This window comes from Giraffa tippelskirchi, chromosome 8 (assembly GCF_054371585.1).
Source record: "Giraffa tippelskirchi isolate mGirTip1 chromosome 8, T2T-mGirTip1v1.2.pri, whole genome shotgun sequence".
NCBI classification, from domain to species: Eukaryota; Metazoa; Chordata; class Mammalia; order Artiodactyla; family Giraffidae; genus Giraffa; species Giraffa tippelskirchi.
Genome location: NC_137282.1, coordinates 46,176,303 through 46,193,513, shown reverse-complemented (window position 1 = coordinate 46,193,513; position 17,211 = coordinate 46,176,303). Strand labels below are relative to the sequence as shown.

The following is a 17,211-nucleotide window of genomic DNA, read 5'->3' as shown; positions in this document are numbered from 1 at the left end:
ATTAGTGACTTTATATGTTATTTTGTCATTTCATTGTCAATTGAAAGGAGAGAGGGTTGGTGTGGGCAAAACTGATAAAGGTGATCAAAAGGTACAAATTTTAGTTATAAAATAAGTCCTGGGTATGTAATGTACAACATGGTGACTAAATAATAATGTATTGTATATTTGAAAGTTGCTGACAGAGTAGATCTTAAAAGTTCTCATCACAAGAAAAAGATGTGTCAAGTGTGATGATGAATGTTAACTAGACATTGTGATAATCATTTTGTAGTTTATACAAATATTGAATCATTATGTTGTATACCTCAATATAATGTTATATGCCACCTATGTCTCAAACTTTAAAAAAGTAAAACTTATAGATGTTATTTTTAGAAATGGATATAAACCTAATTCCCATATTTGACAAAATTATAACATAGACAAAACAAACAAGACCTAATCAAACTTAAAAGTTTTGCACAGCAAAAGAAGACATAAAACAAAAAGACAACTTACAGGTTGGGAGAACATATTTGCATATGATGCAACTAACAAAGTCTTAATTTCTAAAATATACAAATAGCTCAACCAACTCAATCAAAAAATGGGCAAAAGACCTGTAAACAGACATTTATCCAAAAAATACATACAGATGACCAATAGTTACATGCATGGGAAGATACTCAACACTGCTACTTATTAGTGAAATACAAATCAATGAGGTACCACCTCATACCAGTAAGAATGACCATTGTCAAAAAGTGCACACATAACAAATTCTAGAGACAGTGTAGAGAAAAGGGAAGCCTCCTACACTACTGGTAGTACTCTAAATTGGTGTAGCCACTATGGAAAACACTATGGAGGTTCCTTGGGCTTCTCTTGTGGCTCAGCTGGTAAAAAATCTGCCCACAATGCTGAGACCTGGGTTCGATCCCTGGGTTGGGAAGATCCCCTGGAGAAGGGAAAGGCTACCCACTCCAGTATTCTGGCCTAGAGAATTCTATAGACTATATAGTCCATGGGGTCACAAAGAGTCGGACACGACTGAGTGACTTTTCGCTTACTCGCTTACTTATGGAGGTTCCTTAAAAAAAAAAAGCTAAGAGTAGAGCTACCATGTGATCTAAAAATCCCACTCCTGGGCATAAATCGAGGAAACTCTAATTTGAAAAGATGTATGCACCTCAATGTTCACAGCAGCACTAGTTAGAGTAGTCAAGACATGGAACAGCCTGAATGTTCATTAACAGATGAATGGATAAAGAAGATGTGATACACACACACACACACACACACACACACACACACACACACACACACACACACACACACATATATATATGGGACTATTACTCAGCCATAGAAAGAATAAACCTAATGAATATTGAAATAAGATTCAATTTGCTGTACACCTGAAACACTACATTATAAATCTACTATGCTTCAATAAAATAAATAAAATCAAACTGGGGAAAGGAATAATTTGCAATAATGATGCTCTACACTATCAAGACATTGTGCATTTTTCCTGTGTGATTTTGATGTTCTGAGATATAATTGTTCAAATAAAATATCACTAAAGAGTTATACATTCATACTGTGTTTCTGCCTTCTTTTCCCACCTTCTACAATATTATAGGTGAACAAAGAAGTTATAACTCAGTGGTTAAGTGAATGAACTCTGGTGTTAGAATATGTAAATTCTAGCTCTATCCTCACCTGCCTCTCTTCTGGAGACCAAGTGGCTTAGTCTCTACTTCCTTCATGTTTACTTGTAAAATGTATATAAACACAGTATGTTCTTTGGAAGGTTGTTGTGAACATTAAATCAGAATGGCATCCAGCTCATTATAAGTGCTTGTTAAAGTATTAGTTATCATGAAACAAATTAGAATTGCATATGGAGGATGGCTAAGAAGGACAGTGAATCTGTCCTTTCATACACTTTTAGGAGTCCAAGAAAGATACAGAATTTGAATCATTATTGACCTTAACTAGATTAAATTAAATAACATGTTAGGTTCTACCTTAAAGCATGACAGTTAAGAAAATACAGTAACATTCATTAAGTTGTAATTGCCAAATAAAGATAGCATTTCAACAACAAGAAAAAGGGCTCTGGCATTAGAATGCATGCACGCATGCTAAGTTGCTTGAGTCGTGTCCAACTCTTGGCAGCCCTATGAACTATATAGCCCACCCAGCTCTTCTGTCCATGGGATTCTCCAGGCAAGAATACTGGAGTGGGTTGCCATGCCCTAATCCAGGGGATCATCCTGACCCAGGGATCAAACCCGTGTCTCCTGCAGCACCTGCACTGCAGGCGGATTCTTTAACACTGAACCACCTGGAAAAGCCTGGTATTAGAATGCTGCTGCTACTGCTAAGTCGCTTCAGTCGTGTCCGACTCTGTGCAATCCCATAGACGGCAGCCCAGCAGGCTCCGCCGTCCCTGGGATTCTCCAGGCAAGAATACTGGAGTGGGTTGCCATTTCCTTCTCCAGTGCATGAAAGGGAAAAGTGAAAGTGAAGTAGCTCAGTCATGTCCGACTCTTAGTGACCCCATGGACTGTAGCCTACCAGGCTCCTCCGTCCATGGGATTTTCCAGGCAAGGGTACTGGAGTGGGGTGCCATTGCCATCTCCTGGTATTAGAATAACTGAGTTCATATTCTGTTCCTCTACTGATTAGATGTGTTATCTTAAGCTAATAATACTATTGTCCAAGTTTCTGTACCTATAAAATGGAAACAAGTTGGAACTTAATTCATAGATCTGTTGTGAGTTAATCTGTGTAAAACGAGTACAAAAAAGTCTGAGATGCAGTGAATGTGCAATGAAAGAAATATTCTATTGAAAGTATTATTGTTATAATTGTAAATAATTTCATATTATCTCATGTCTTCTTCAAAATTATCTCCCAATAATTGTGTGAGGTAGTTACTGAACCATCCGAGAGATGAAAAAAAATATGGTTTAGAAAGCTATAACTGATTCAACTGGAATTTGAACTTGAGTCTACATGGTCCCCAAAATATGCTCCTTCCAGCATATCTGAAAATTTTGTTCTGGATGCTGGAGACTCTTTCAAGGCATCTGGAAGACCAAAATATTTCTATAAAATGTTACCTTTCTTCTACACTTTCATTACCTCTTGAATGTACAGTGGAGTTTTTCAGACTACAACATATGTGATATTGCAACAGATTGAAAACTTAAAGAGATATGTGAAAATGAATTAGCCTCTATTAAGTCAGATATTTAAGAAATCTGCAAAAATGTGAAACAATGCCACTCTTTTTACTCTTCTTTGGTTTTTGAAAGTATAGTTATTTTTCATAAAATCAGTGACATCCTAATATGCAATGAATTATTATATTATAGAAGTAAATTAAATATTTTTATAATTTCTTGCTGTTAATTTCTTATATGGAAAATATTGATAGATATAATCCATGTGAATAATAGCATTGAGGTATCAATAAATTAAGACTGGATGAGAACAAGATGTTTGAGAACCACGGTATCTGCCATTTAGCAAATGGGTAAGAGATATTTCAATTAATTCTTCCAATCATATATTTCTTCCCAAAAGAAAAAAATATCAACATTGCTAATTCACATACCTTGGTTGAAGACTCTAATTATCACACAATTTAATAGTCATTACCTAAGACTGGGTCCAAGACAGGTACCTGAATCAAGCTGGCTAAACATACTATCTCCTGGGAATCTAGAATGTAGACTCTGATTGATGAAGTATATTAGGTAACTACAGGTACTTAAAGTGAAAATTGACCTAGTATATGATCTAACATCAGTGGTGTGGTGAACCAAAGTGACCCACAAGCACCAAAATTATGCAGAAGTGAGACTACTAATAGCATGACTAAGCAAGAAAAAAGGGGCTTCCCTGGTGGCTCAGCTGGTAAAAAATCCGCCTACAATGCGGGAGACCTGGGTTCCATCTCTGGGTTGGGAAGAACCCCTGGAGAAGGGAAAGGCTACTCACTCCAGTATTCAGGCCTGGAGAATTACATGGACTGTATGGACCATGGGGTCGCAAAGAGTCGGACATGATTGAGTGACTTTCACTTTCACAAGCAAAAAAAGCTAGCTGGCATAAAGGACCAAAGTGATGGAGAGGTCATGGAGAGAGAAACAGAGACGAGAGGCAATCATTATAGCTGCCAAAGAGGAAGAAGCAACCTTGATTGCTAACATCCAGTTCCAGTCTCCATGGACCAGTTAAACTTTATTTTCTGATTTAGGATGTTTTTAAGAGTGGCTTTGTTTCCTTGCAACCAGCCTTTCTATTTTAGATACTTGCAATAGTTTGAAACTGTATCCATTTTTGTAATACATTTTCATTGAATACAACACACATGTAGTATGGCATATACACTTTAAAAATACACATTAATGATGTTTACAAAATAAAAGCATTTTTGTAGTCACCACCTAGCTCAAAAATTAGAACATTTCTAATGTTACCAATGGCTTGCACATGCCGCCTTATCATCAATTCCCTACCAAAAAGTAATCTTTAACTTTTATCTGTATAGATTTCCTTTGCTGCATATGACCTTGAAATAATTTAATGGTATAGATGCTAACTTTTATGTGAAATTTCTTTTACTTAAATATATATATGTTTTATATCTATATATATATGGTTCTTTCACTTCATAATGTATAGCAGTAGTCAGTCATTTCAATGGTATACAGTATCACCGTGATATAATATAAATATATATATATATGCCAATCTTTATTCATACTGCTATTAATGCACTTCATGCTGCTTCTATATGAAGGCTATAGTGAATATCATTTTAAACATACATATCTCATCTTTCTATATAAATCCTATTGGTTTTGTTTTTGGAGAAACAAGGCTTATAAGGGAATATTTTTATTATGTTACCAATAAATATGCTTAAATACTCTATCTGATAAAATAAATCTCTCATCTCTAGTTTGCTATGGATTTTACTATGAATTAATATTAAATTTTATTTAATTTTCATCTATTGAAAATAATATAACCTTTTCCTCATATAATCTATAAAAATATTGACATTCATTGAGTTTCAAATTTAACCAACCATGTTTATCTGAAACAAACTCAATCTTGCTATTTTTATATGTCATTTGATTCAATTTGACACTAGTTTTAGAATTCTGGCATTCACATTTAAAGAAGAAATTGGCTTATGTTTTCCTTTTGTTGTAATATAATTGACATGTGGCCTCAATAAACCATTCTTATTTTTCTGTTCTCTAGGGAAATTTATCTAAAAGTGTTGCTATTTAAAATTTCAATATTTGGAAGGATTCACAACTGTTGCCAACAGGCCTAGGAGTTTCTTACGGGAAGATTTTAATGATATCTGTTGTTTTTACAAACTTCAAACTTTATATTGGGGTATAGCCAGTTAGCAATGTTGTGGTAGTTTCAGGTGGACAGTGAAGGGACTCAGCCATACATATACATGTATCCATTCTCCCCCAAAACCTCCATCCCATGGTATCAAAAATATCTCTAAGATTAAAAAAAAAAGTTACTGTGATTTTAACATGCACACATAAAACACAGATTTTAATAAAAATGAATGTGAGACAACAGACTGTCCAGAAACCCTTGCTCTTTTCCCCAGAAGAAAATTACTTGTGATTTCATATATATACATAATATATATATATATATATTATATATATATATATGGGTACCATCTGAGAGTCTTTGAAAGATGAATTGCTGCATCAATTTCCATTTACTGCTGTAACAAATTATCACACACTTGATGGCTTAAAACATCACATGATCATTATTTAACAGTTCTGGAGATAAGGAGCCCAAAGTCAGTCTTACTGGCTACGATCAATTTATTGGCAGAGCTATATTCATCCCAGAAACTGGGGAAAATCTGCTCCCTTGCTCTTTCCAGCTGCTAGCAGCTGTCTGAATTCCTTGGTTTGTGGCATCTTCCTCCATCTCAAGATTCATTGCTCCAACCTCTGCTTCTACTCTCACGCCTTCGGACTTTGATCTTTCTGTCTTACACGGACCTGTATGATTAAATCAGCCCCAACTGAATATTACAGGATATTCTCCCATTTTAAGATTTTTAAACACATTTCTAAAGTCTTGTATGCTATATGGCCTTCCACGGTGGCTCAGATGGTAAAGAATCTGCCTGCAATGTGGTAGACCTGGATTCTAAACCTGGGTCAGGAAGATCCCCTGGAGAAGGGAATGGCAACCCACTCCAGTGTTCTTGCCTGGAGAATTCCATGGACAGAAGAAGCTGGCAGGCTACAGTCCATGGGGTCACAAAGAGTTGGACATAACTGAGAGACTAACACATACAGACACACACACACATACACACACACGCTCAATAGAGTAATGTGTCTACACATGCAGGGAGTTAGAACATGGACATCTTTGGAAAACACTGTTCAGCCTCCAATGATGAACTTGTTAAATACATAAATGTTAGAGGCTAAGCTCAGTTCAAAGGGAGCTGCCTCATTAAGAAATGACCATTGTTGACATTACACAGAAAATGTCATCATCTCACATTAATCAAACAGCATAGTGTTAGTCCAGAGCACCAATTTACGTACTTAAAATATTGTATAAATTACAATACTTTTTTTTTCCAGAATAACTACTATAGTCATTTCTTAGAGATGTATCTATACAAAACCAGTTTAAAAATCATAGCTTTTGAGAAAGTGTGGAATCAGAAAAAGATTTAATTACATGAGAGAAAGCTTTACTATTAATGGAAAAACAGTGAACCATCTATTTTCACAAAAGTGGAGAGCATCCTTAATAAGACCACAATTCATGCTAAGTCACTTCACTCATGCCTGACTCTTTGTGACCCCATGGACTGGTCTGCCAGGCTCCTCTGTACATGGGATTCTCCAGGCAAGAATACTGGAGTGTGTTGCCATGCTATCCGCCAGGGGATCTTTCTGACCCAAGGATAGAACCTGTGTCTCTTATATCTCCTGCATTGGCTGGCAGGTTCTTTACCACTAGTGCCTCCTGGAAAGCCCAAGACCACAATATCCAAGCTTACAGAAGATTCTTTCTGCCTCCTGAATTTCTAACGTGGTCACTGGCAGACATTGCCTTTGAAGCCTGCTCTCTGCATCACTCTCTTACCAATTTCTCTTTTAAATCATAGTCTTCAATATGTTAGTGCCTACTGGGCCATGAACCCTTCTATCTCATTAAAGTGACAGTACAGTTTCATTATGTGATGTGTGATTTTTATAGTTTCCCTTTGTTATGGGATTCCCTGGTAGCTCAGTTAGTAAAAAATCCACCTGCAATGTGGGAAACCTGGGTTCGATCCCTAGTTTGGGAAGCTCCCCTGGAGAATGGAAAGGCTACCTACTTCAGTATTCTGACCTGGAGAATTCCATGGACTGTAGAGTCCATGCAGTCACAAAGAGTTGGACATGACTGAATGACTTTCACTTTCTTTTCACTATCCTTTATAATGGCAATATAATTTCTTTTTTTCTTTCTCTCTCTTTTTTTTTTTTTTTTCAGAATTCTTCGCTGGAATGACAGAGGAATCGGGTTGGGTCTGAAGGACAGGTGGGAACTTTCCTGAATCAAAGATACAGGATCAGGAGCATAATCCCAATTTATGAACAGCCATAAAAACTAAAGACATCCGACCTGAATCGGCATGAATTTATGTCAATGTTATACATACAAATGAAACATGATATACATACACTGAAAAATATTATAATTCTGAAACTCAGAATAAGGAAGAATTCACAAAACAAAATCATTCAAGCTTCCCTCATCGAAAATGAAATTCCCTGTATTACGTGCCCTCTAACACTGGCTGGCTTATATTTGGCAGAAGGATGATAGAGCAGATTCTAGCATCAGACTTGTGTGAGGTTCATATAACCTTTGAATTTCTCCCAAAGCTCAGATACTTTGTTTTCAGAATAGAAATATCAGCTTTGGAAACGATAAAACTCCAGCCTGGGCAGATCTGATCTCCTTATTGTATTTAAACTTGCTTTCTACTATAATTGACTCACACATTCACCAAGAGGGTGGGATGTAATTATACATTTCATTTTTAAAAGGGTTTCCTAGGTGCAAAGTAGGAGAGGGGGACTCTTAGTGAGGGGGGAGAAAGAAAATGAGTTACCACAGATGAAATGCCTTAAAGGGCATTGCTCTGCTAACATTTTATTTGACTGTTTCCAGCTGACTTCTCTCAGTCTTAGCACTTTGTGGGAAATGAGCATGAGTAAAAAAAATCACAATTCGGTAGATATCAGAGAGTACAAGTGAAAGTGTTATTTGTTCAAGAATACTGGAGTGGATAGCCATTCCCTTCTCCAAAGAATCTTCTCAACCCAGGGTTCAAATGTATCACTTACATTGCAGGCAGATTCTTTACCATCTGAAGAGAAGGGACACCTTATCTCAGTTCTAGCACCTTGTGGGAAATCAGGATGAGCAGAAAACGCACACTTGAGTAGTTACCAGAGAGTATAATCTGCAAAATAAAAGCTAAATTTAATTTTACATTTGAGATAATAGTCAATAAAGAAGGATTAACTCTAACCAAAAGTTAGAAGTTACAGCCTGACTCATTTTAGACACTACTAAAAATAATCATATAACTATAATTCTGCTTACTTAGAGATACAAAGAACAAGAGTAGCTTTAAAGTCTTGCAGTTAGTATTAGTTTGGGTTTCCCACATGGCACTAGTGGTAAAGAACCACCCTGCCGATGCAGGAGACATAAGAGACGTGGGTTCGATTCCTGAGTCAGGAAGATCCCCTGGAGGAGGGCATGGCAACCCATTCCAGTATTCTTGCCTGGAGAATCCCATGGACAGAGGAACCTGATGGGCTACAGTCCACAGGTCACAAAGAATCAGACATGACTGAAGCGACTTTGTACATACTGCTGCTGCTGCTTCTAAGTCACTTCAGTCGTGTCCAACTCTGTGCAACCCCATAGACGGCAGCCCACCAGGCTCCACCGTCCCTGGGATTCTCCAGGCAAGAATACTGGAGTGGGTTGCCGTTTCCTTCTCCAGTGCATTAAAGGGAAAAGTGAAAGTGAAGTCGCTTAGTTGTGTCCGACTCTTCGCGACCCTGTGGACTGCAGCCTACCAGGCTCCTCCGTCCATGGGATTTTCCAGGCAAGAGGACTGGAGTGGGGTGCCATTGCCTTCTCCGTTTGTACATACATATGCAGTTAATATTAGTTTACCCTTAGTAAGGAAATGTAATGCTGTGATATACAGTAGCACTACTTTCTGGCATATTTCAATGGTAAATAATAATAAAATTTAAATTTACTTTCTCAGATTATAAAGTGGTTGACAACTGTGTAGCGCACAGTCTTTGAAGTGCTATTATCCTTAAAATTGTGAATTATACCGTCTTAAATTCCTAACAGAATCGGTCATTTGAGCTAGGATAGTGTCTGTAATGATCTATGACCTCCATGCGTCTTGTCTCCTGGTATTTATGCACCTGTGTATTTCCTTCTGATACTGAGCAGGGTCAAGCTGTATGAACAGTAAAGATACTGTAGAAATTATGGAATGTGACTTTCAAGAACGCTTCTACCTTGTGTTCTCTTGCATTATCCACTCCGGAGCAAGTCAACTACTGTATCATGCCAACACTCAAGCAAAAGTTCAGACAGGAAGAAACTGTGGCCTCCAGCCAAGCACTAGCAGGGTGTAGATGAGCATCTTTCAGGCACAGTCAAGATTTCAGAAGATGGTAGTCCCTGCCAGCATTTCTTGCAGGCAACCTCATCAGAGAATCTGAGCCAAACCACACAGTTTAGTTGCTCTTGATTTTTCGACACACTAAAATTACGTGAGGTATTAAGTATTGATATGTATTGTTATTTAAGCTGTTAACGTTTGGAGTTATTTGTTTTTAGCAATTTGAATTTGATAACATAATTTTTGTAAATATTCATGTAAATTATGGTAATCAGTTCATGGAGTTAGTACCTTAGTGAGAAAATTCTTCCTCGAATGGCCCTTGCAAGAATCCACACTATTCCTAGATACCACAAATGACTGAATCCCACAGGAGTACTTTAAAGAGTTTAACTATATAACTTGGGCCACACAGACTGACATAATTTAATGATTATATTTAAAAGTATCCTTAGTTTATAAGCAAAGACAGAGTAAAGGAACAAAGTAAATGATTAAATAGTTAACCCCACTAGGGGATTGTAAGTAGAAAAATGCAAGAGACCCCCGGAAGTTAATGATTACTCTAGAAAGCACATTTAGTTAACCATAAAACCAAGCAGGCTTGCTTAGCAACGAAATCCTGCAAAAGAAGAATGAGACATGCCCCAAACAACAGAACAACGGAGGCATGAGACCCACATCCTGCCCAGTGCACTCAGGAAGTTAAGGATCCCTAGGATATGCTCTCTGCACACATAAAAAGCAATAATTTACGGAAAGGTTTTCACTGTATAGAGACCTGAAATAATTTTTACAGTCCTAGCCTGACCATAAAGGGACAAAAAAACTCCCCTGCCTAACCTGGAGGAGGAGCTGATGCTAGAAGCATTATATCTACTCAAGAATGAAGAAGAAAGAGGTCTTCTCCCCCTCCCCACTTTTCCTTTGATTATAAAACTGTAGCCCACTAAGTTCTCAGAGTGTGGTATCCTCTCCTCCACCTGCTTGCAAGCTTCACAAGCATCATATTCTAATAAATCACTTCTTAGCTATCCCTTTGCCTCTTGCTGAATTCTTCCTGTGCTGATATATAAAGGACCAGCGTTCCTTGGAGCCCCCAGAAACACCACCTAGCAGTTTCACCAGTACACTCACACATGTGCGTGCGCACGTGCACACACACACACATACACACACATACACATATTATTTAAGTCTCACATTACAAGTTCATGGAAAAATGAGCAAGAGGACAAATGTAAAGAAACTGTAGTTTAGTTGCAAAGCCATGTCCAATTCTTTTGGGAACCCATGGACTGTAACCCACCATGTTCCTCTGTCCATGGGATTTCCCAGGCAAAAATGCTGGAGTATGTTGCTGGAGTGGATTGCCCTTTCCTTCTCCAGGGGATCTTCCCAACCCAGGCATCACAACTGTGTCTTCTGCATTGGCAGGCAGATTCTTTACCACCAAGCCACCAGGGATGCCCAACCCAAAGGAACTTCAGTCTTGCTTATTCTAGTTAGAAAACAGAAAATATTCATGGTAAAGAATTTGCCTGCAATGTGGGAGGCCTGGGTTCGATCCCCAGTTGGGAAGATCCCCTGGAGAAGGGAAAGGCTCCCCACTCCAGTATTCTGGCCTGGAGAATTCCATGGACTTTATAGCCCATGGGGTTGCAAAGAGTTTGACATGACTGAGCGACTTTCACTTTGTTGAAGTTATAATCCTTCAACACATGCTTGGCTGAGTTCTGTTTCAGGGAGTTTATAATGTTGAAATTTAGTAAGAAATGACTTGTAGGTAAAACACATATTTAGCCTCTTTGTACTTTTAATTCATTATTTCAGATTGAAAACCTCTATAATAAGGGTCGGAGGTGAAAAAAATATTCTCTTATTTAACAGCAGAAACTAGAATCAAGATTTTCATTTAGCCTTGTATAACTATTATTTTAAATTTCTTATTTTTTAAAAATGATTTTGAAATAGACTACCTGTACTGATTATGAGGAAAGATTTTATCTTTATTTTTATAAAAAGAGAGATACAAGGATTCTCTAATTAACAATCATCCTAAAGCATATTAATACAAAACTCATAAATCACTAAAGGAAATCCACTGATATGTTCAAATTGGATCTATTTAATTTTTACAAAAAAAAAAATTTACTAACCTCTTTTTTGAAGTGAAAGAATGATAGATCTCAATGTATGCACATAAAATTATAAATTAGTAACTAATACTTATATATAATTATTAAATGAAACTGGCTTTATATGAATATAGGTAATAATTTTAAGACACTTTAATAAATTAAGTATATTTTATGTCTATTATTCTAATTACTCATTTAATATGAAAAATAGATATATTAAAAACAACATAGTATTAAGAAAAATTACAAAATATTAGGTCTCTAGGATTAAATACATGGCTTGTTGTTAAGTCACTAAGTAGTATCTGAATCTGACTCTTTGTGACCCCATGGACTATAGCCTGCCAGGCTCCTCTGTCTGTGGGATTTCCTAGGCAAGAATACTGGAGTGGGTTGCCATTCCCTTCTGGAGGGGATCTTCCTGACCCAGGCATCAAACCTGTGTCTCCTGCTGGCAGGTAGATTCTTTACCACTGAGCCACCTGGGAAGCCTAGCCACACCCACAAAAATGGAGGTAGGGAATTCAACGTGTATAACTTGAGTTTTTTAATTATGTAAAAAAATGTTTAAATTCTCATATGGTAACTTATTTTTTATAATTACTATGGAGGTATTTTACGTTACTAGAGAAAACTAAGAAACCATATATGCATTGTCAGCTGTAAAAAATTTTGTATTTTTTTTTTGTGTGTGTTGTTGTACATTTTCGAAATGAATTCCCATTTATCTTCACAACTGTTCATACAAACACTCGGGAGCCAGAAAGTCAGTAACATTTGACCTCTGAATATTTCTATCTTCTCTCAGACTTGCCTAATAATAGTAAACACCAAAAAGCAATTTATCACTATGTCACACTTGCCTGAAGAATTTCTTAGGGGCTCAAGAAGAATGATGAGGTTAGTCTTTTAGCCCTGAAAGTTCCTGAAGGTGAATTTTTCTCTTTGATGTGCACAGATAATTCTGTCTTTGTTGAAGATTTGCTTCTGGATCTTTATTCTCATTAACAACATTTAGGCTTTAGTTAGCCCACTTAATATCTTCATTTTAATGGACACTTAGGTCAGTTTGTCCATTTACACATCATTCTTTGCAGCAGATATTTCGGCTTCAGACTAGATTGTGTTCACCACCAGAGCAGAGGCATGCCAGTTGAACTTGTGGGAAACATATAACAGAAGTGGCAATGGGAGAATAAAAAGAAGATTCTCCTGGAGAAGGAATTTTATTTGCAATGGATAGATTTTTCATAGAATATCATGCAAACTCATAACCCCCTCCTCACCCCCCCCCTCAAAAAATGTCTGTTTGCAGGGAATCTAAGGAAATTTCTTGGAAAAAGAATCCATAAATGCTGAACTTGATCTTATTAAGGTCATGATTTTTATAAGAAAGTAAGTGGCTTCCCAGGTCGTGCTAGTGGTAAAGAATCCAACTGCCAATGCAGTAAAATAAGAAATACGGGTTCGATCCCTGGGTCGGGAAGATGCCCTAGAGGAGGGCATGGCAACCCACTCCAGTATTCTTGCCTGGAGAATCCCATGGACAGAGGAGCCTGGCGGGTTACAGTCCATAGGGTCGCAAAGGAATTGGACACGACTGAAGCGACTGAGCAGCAGCAGCAGCAGCAGGTGGCGCTAGTGGTAAAGAACCCGCCTGCCAATGCAGAAGACACAGGTTCAGTTCCTGGGTTGGGAAGATGCCCTGGAGAAGGAAATGGCAACTCATTCCAATATTCTTGCCTGGAGAATCTCATGGACAGAGGAACCTGGCGGGCTACAGTCCATGGGGTTGCAAAGAGTTGGACACGACTGAGCGATTTAGCACACATTATCTAAGAAAAACATTACATATATTTGAATTTCTCTCTGCTCTAAAACCATGAATGTGAAGAGGCCCAAGATTTTTAAACGACAGAGTTCGAAACCTCCAGCAGTTCCAAACAACCCAGTAATTACATTCCTGGGCATTGATCCCAGAGAAATGCAACTTATGTTCACACAAATAAATACCCGTAAACACATGTTGTTACCAGGGATGCTTGTTATAGACTAGAACTGGAAAACAACACAAATTTCTTTAAACGGGTGAATTGTTACACCACCTGTGGTACATCCATAACATGGAAAACTATCCAGTCATCAGGACAGGTTGTTGATAAACATAACACTTGCATGAATCTCCAGGAAATTAAGCTGAATGAAAAAAGCCAATCCCCAAAGTCATACAGTGTATGATTCCAGATTACCAAAATGAGAAAAACAGAGAGATGGAGAACAGACTTAGTAGTTGTCACAGATTAGGGAGAGGGGTGGAAATGGATGAGACAGAGGCAGAGTTGTTTTACTAAGAACTATTAAGAGAAAAAAAAATAGGAGACTATTTTTCATGACTTTAGGGTTTGCAGAGTTATTTTAAACACAACACACACAAGTTATTTATAAGAAATATATTAAACAAAAATACATTAAAATTAAGAAACAGAAGATGTCATTTAAAAAACACCATTAAGAGAATGAAAAGACAATCCAGTGTGGAAGAATATTTGCCATGTAGTATGTGATAAATTACTCCTATATAAAAGAGTTCCTACAAAATAAATAAAAAGCCACTATGAAAAAAGAAATGGGCAGAAACATAATGCATTCACAAGAGAGCATACCCAAATGACCAATGAGTATTAAATGATAATTAAATTATACACATTATGATCCAGTAATTTCACTCATATTTATACATCTAACAAAAATGAGTATATATATTCACCCAAAGATACATACACATGATAAGAGCAATATGAGTCACAAAATTCTAAATTCGAAACAATGTAAATGTTCTTTTGTGTTTAAATAATAAAATGTTTATATAATTAAGTTTTTGCTAATATTATAGAGCAAAAACTACAAAATAATTACAATTATATGTATTATCATGAATAAATCACTCAAAAAGAATCTGCAAGCAAAAAACTACATGGAATACATAATAATCAATTATAATTCTATAAATTTTAAAATGTGGTAAATTAGGTCATGGAACTAGAAGTAAGAAACTAGTTATCTTGAAGAGGGTGGGCAGTGCTTAGTAGGAGCAGAATATTATTTTGGTATTTTAATGCAATTCTTTTTTTTATTTCAATCTGGGTGAAGGGAACAGGAATTAAAGGAATTAAAGTTCATTGAGCTGGGTACTTAAGATTTTTGCTCTTTTTTCTCTCTCTCAATCACTGTTGCTATTGTAAAATAAAATTATATATATATATATAACTAAATATATATTAAATAAATAATATATATTTTATTTAATGTAAATTGTGGTATCTATATATATATAAATTTATAAATATATAAATTTAAAAATAACATGCTATTTTTCTGTGCTTTCTCTTCTAGATGAACTTTAGTTTCAGAAAACATACAAAAGGGATAGCACTAAATTTATAGACTCCAAAATTTTTTTTATCCTTGTTATTCTACATAATAGCATCCAAAAATATGCTATATATTTGTATTATTCAGTATTTAATCCCTTCTGAAAAGTTTTTTAGATTTTCTTTTCTTTTTAATATATTATGCAAATTTTTCTTGAAGTGACTTTCATTTTACATGTGTATCAATCACTGTTGCTATTGTAAGATAAAATGTTTCAATTTTCCACATTTTCTAATTGATTAATAACGATGGATTAATTGATTACGATGGATAAATTGATTAATAACGATGCATAGGAAATATATTCCCAATTTTAGAATATATTCTATAAAACCAATCAAGGAGTATATAAATGCAGGGTTTTATACAGATTCATCTTAGAGATGCTAACTGAAAATTTAGGGAAAATGATTGCTAATAAAAGGTTGCTTAAATAAAATGGGTACAGCCATGTTAATGATGTGTGTATGAGCCAATAAAGATGATGTGATGTATGAATATTTAATTATGTGGAAAATGAGGAGAAATCATTGCTACATGAAATAGCATGTTATAAATGTTATGTGTGGAGTGAGTCAAATTACATAATTGAACAAAATCTGAATGGACACATACTAATTTTTGACAATATTAGTATATTTCTGTTGTGATTATGATCACTGTTATTTAATTCCTTTTACATGTTCTCCTGAGTTTAAAAACATACACTTTAGTACAGGGGTCCCTTGGGGGATTGGTTCCAGGTTACCTCTCAGATACCAAATTCATCAGATGCTCAAGTCTCTTATATAAAATGGTGTGTTTGTGTATAAACCAAAGAATATTTTAAATCATCTCTGGATCACTTATAGTAATTACTACAATGTAAATACTGTGTAAATGGTCACCAGTGTGTAGCTAATTCAAGTTTTGTTTTTTGGAGTTTTCTGGAGAGCTGTTTTTCCAAATATTTTCCAGCTGTGGTTGGTTGAATCTGAAGATGCAGAACTCCTGGACTCAAAGGGCCGACTGTATTGATTTTATAGGCAATTATTTTTTAGTGCAAATATGCCTTTTCCCCCTCTGAGAATAATACATTCATTAAATATCAGTAAAATCTTCCAAAAATTTCATCTGAGTAAGTGGAGGAATCAAAACAGACTCTCAAAACAGGTTAAAAATCCTGACTTGGTATTTATGAACCTGTGCCTTCGGAAATTGACTTAACTACTGGAAGACAATTTCCTCTATAACATTTGTAAAATAAAATAATCTTATAAGATTTGCTGAGTATACTATTATTTCACCTTAAATAAATGATAGTTATATGATTACTGTTATTATTATTAATACACTGGAGAAACCCTTGGGCATATTATATTTTCATTGATTGTTGATCATTTTCTCTAATTACAAATCAACACATCACATTTCCAAAAGTAGAAATTTTACTTTGTTCTTATATAATTACTTTTTCAACTGTTTATCATTTAAGAAAGAAGAAATTTATAAACTTACAACAAAATATATAATTATGCATTTTTATTTTTGTTACTTTATCATTTTAGTCCATTCATTTCAAGAAATCTTTCTTCATCTTAACTTGAGCCAAACTAATTATCCTTCTAATTATCTACTTATATTTGAATCCCTTATATTAATTGTATCAGAAGCAAAGTGAGCTTCTGAGATAAGTGTTAGATCTGTTGTGATTAATTTCAAGTTTCAGGAAATCTGGACTTCTCAATGAATTTGGAGCAAATAACTATTCATGTATGAAGCAGTAAGTGTTTGATATATAATCAACATTTTAAAAATTCATATAAAAAGCATTACAATATTTATGAAACCTAAACTCAGAATATTTTGCCTGATATAATTTAAAATAGTAGATGCAGATAATTTATAAATAAAGTATTG

The 17,211-nt window shown here is 35.7% G+C and overlaps 1 protein-coding gene across 3 annotated transcripts in view; it reads right to left on the bottom strand.

The window, feature by feature from the left end:
* CDH18 (cadherin 18) overlaps window positions 1–17,211 on the bottom strand; it is a 647,409-nt gene that overhangs the window by 410,675 nt on the left and 219,523 nt on the right. Inside the window, exon 2 of one of the 3 annotated variants that reach the window (XM_081524342.1) lies at window positions 8,424–8,542. The exons of the other annotated variants lie outside the window; for them this stretch is intronic. The gene's annotated coding sequence lies outside the window, so the exon portion shown is untranslated. The remainder of the gene's footprint in view (window positions 1–8,423; window positions 8,543–17,211) is intronic. 3 annotated transcript variants of the gene reach the window in all.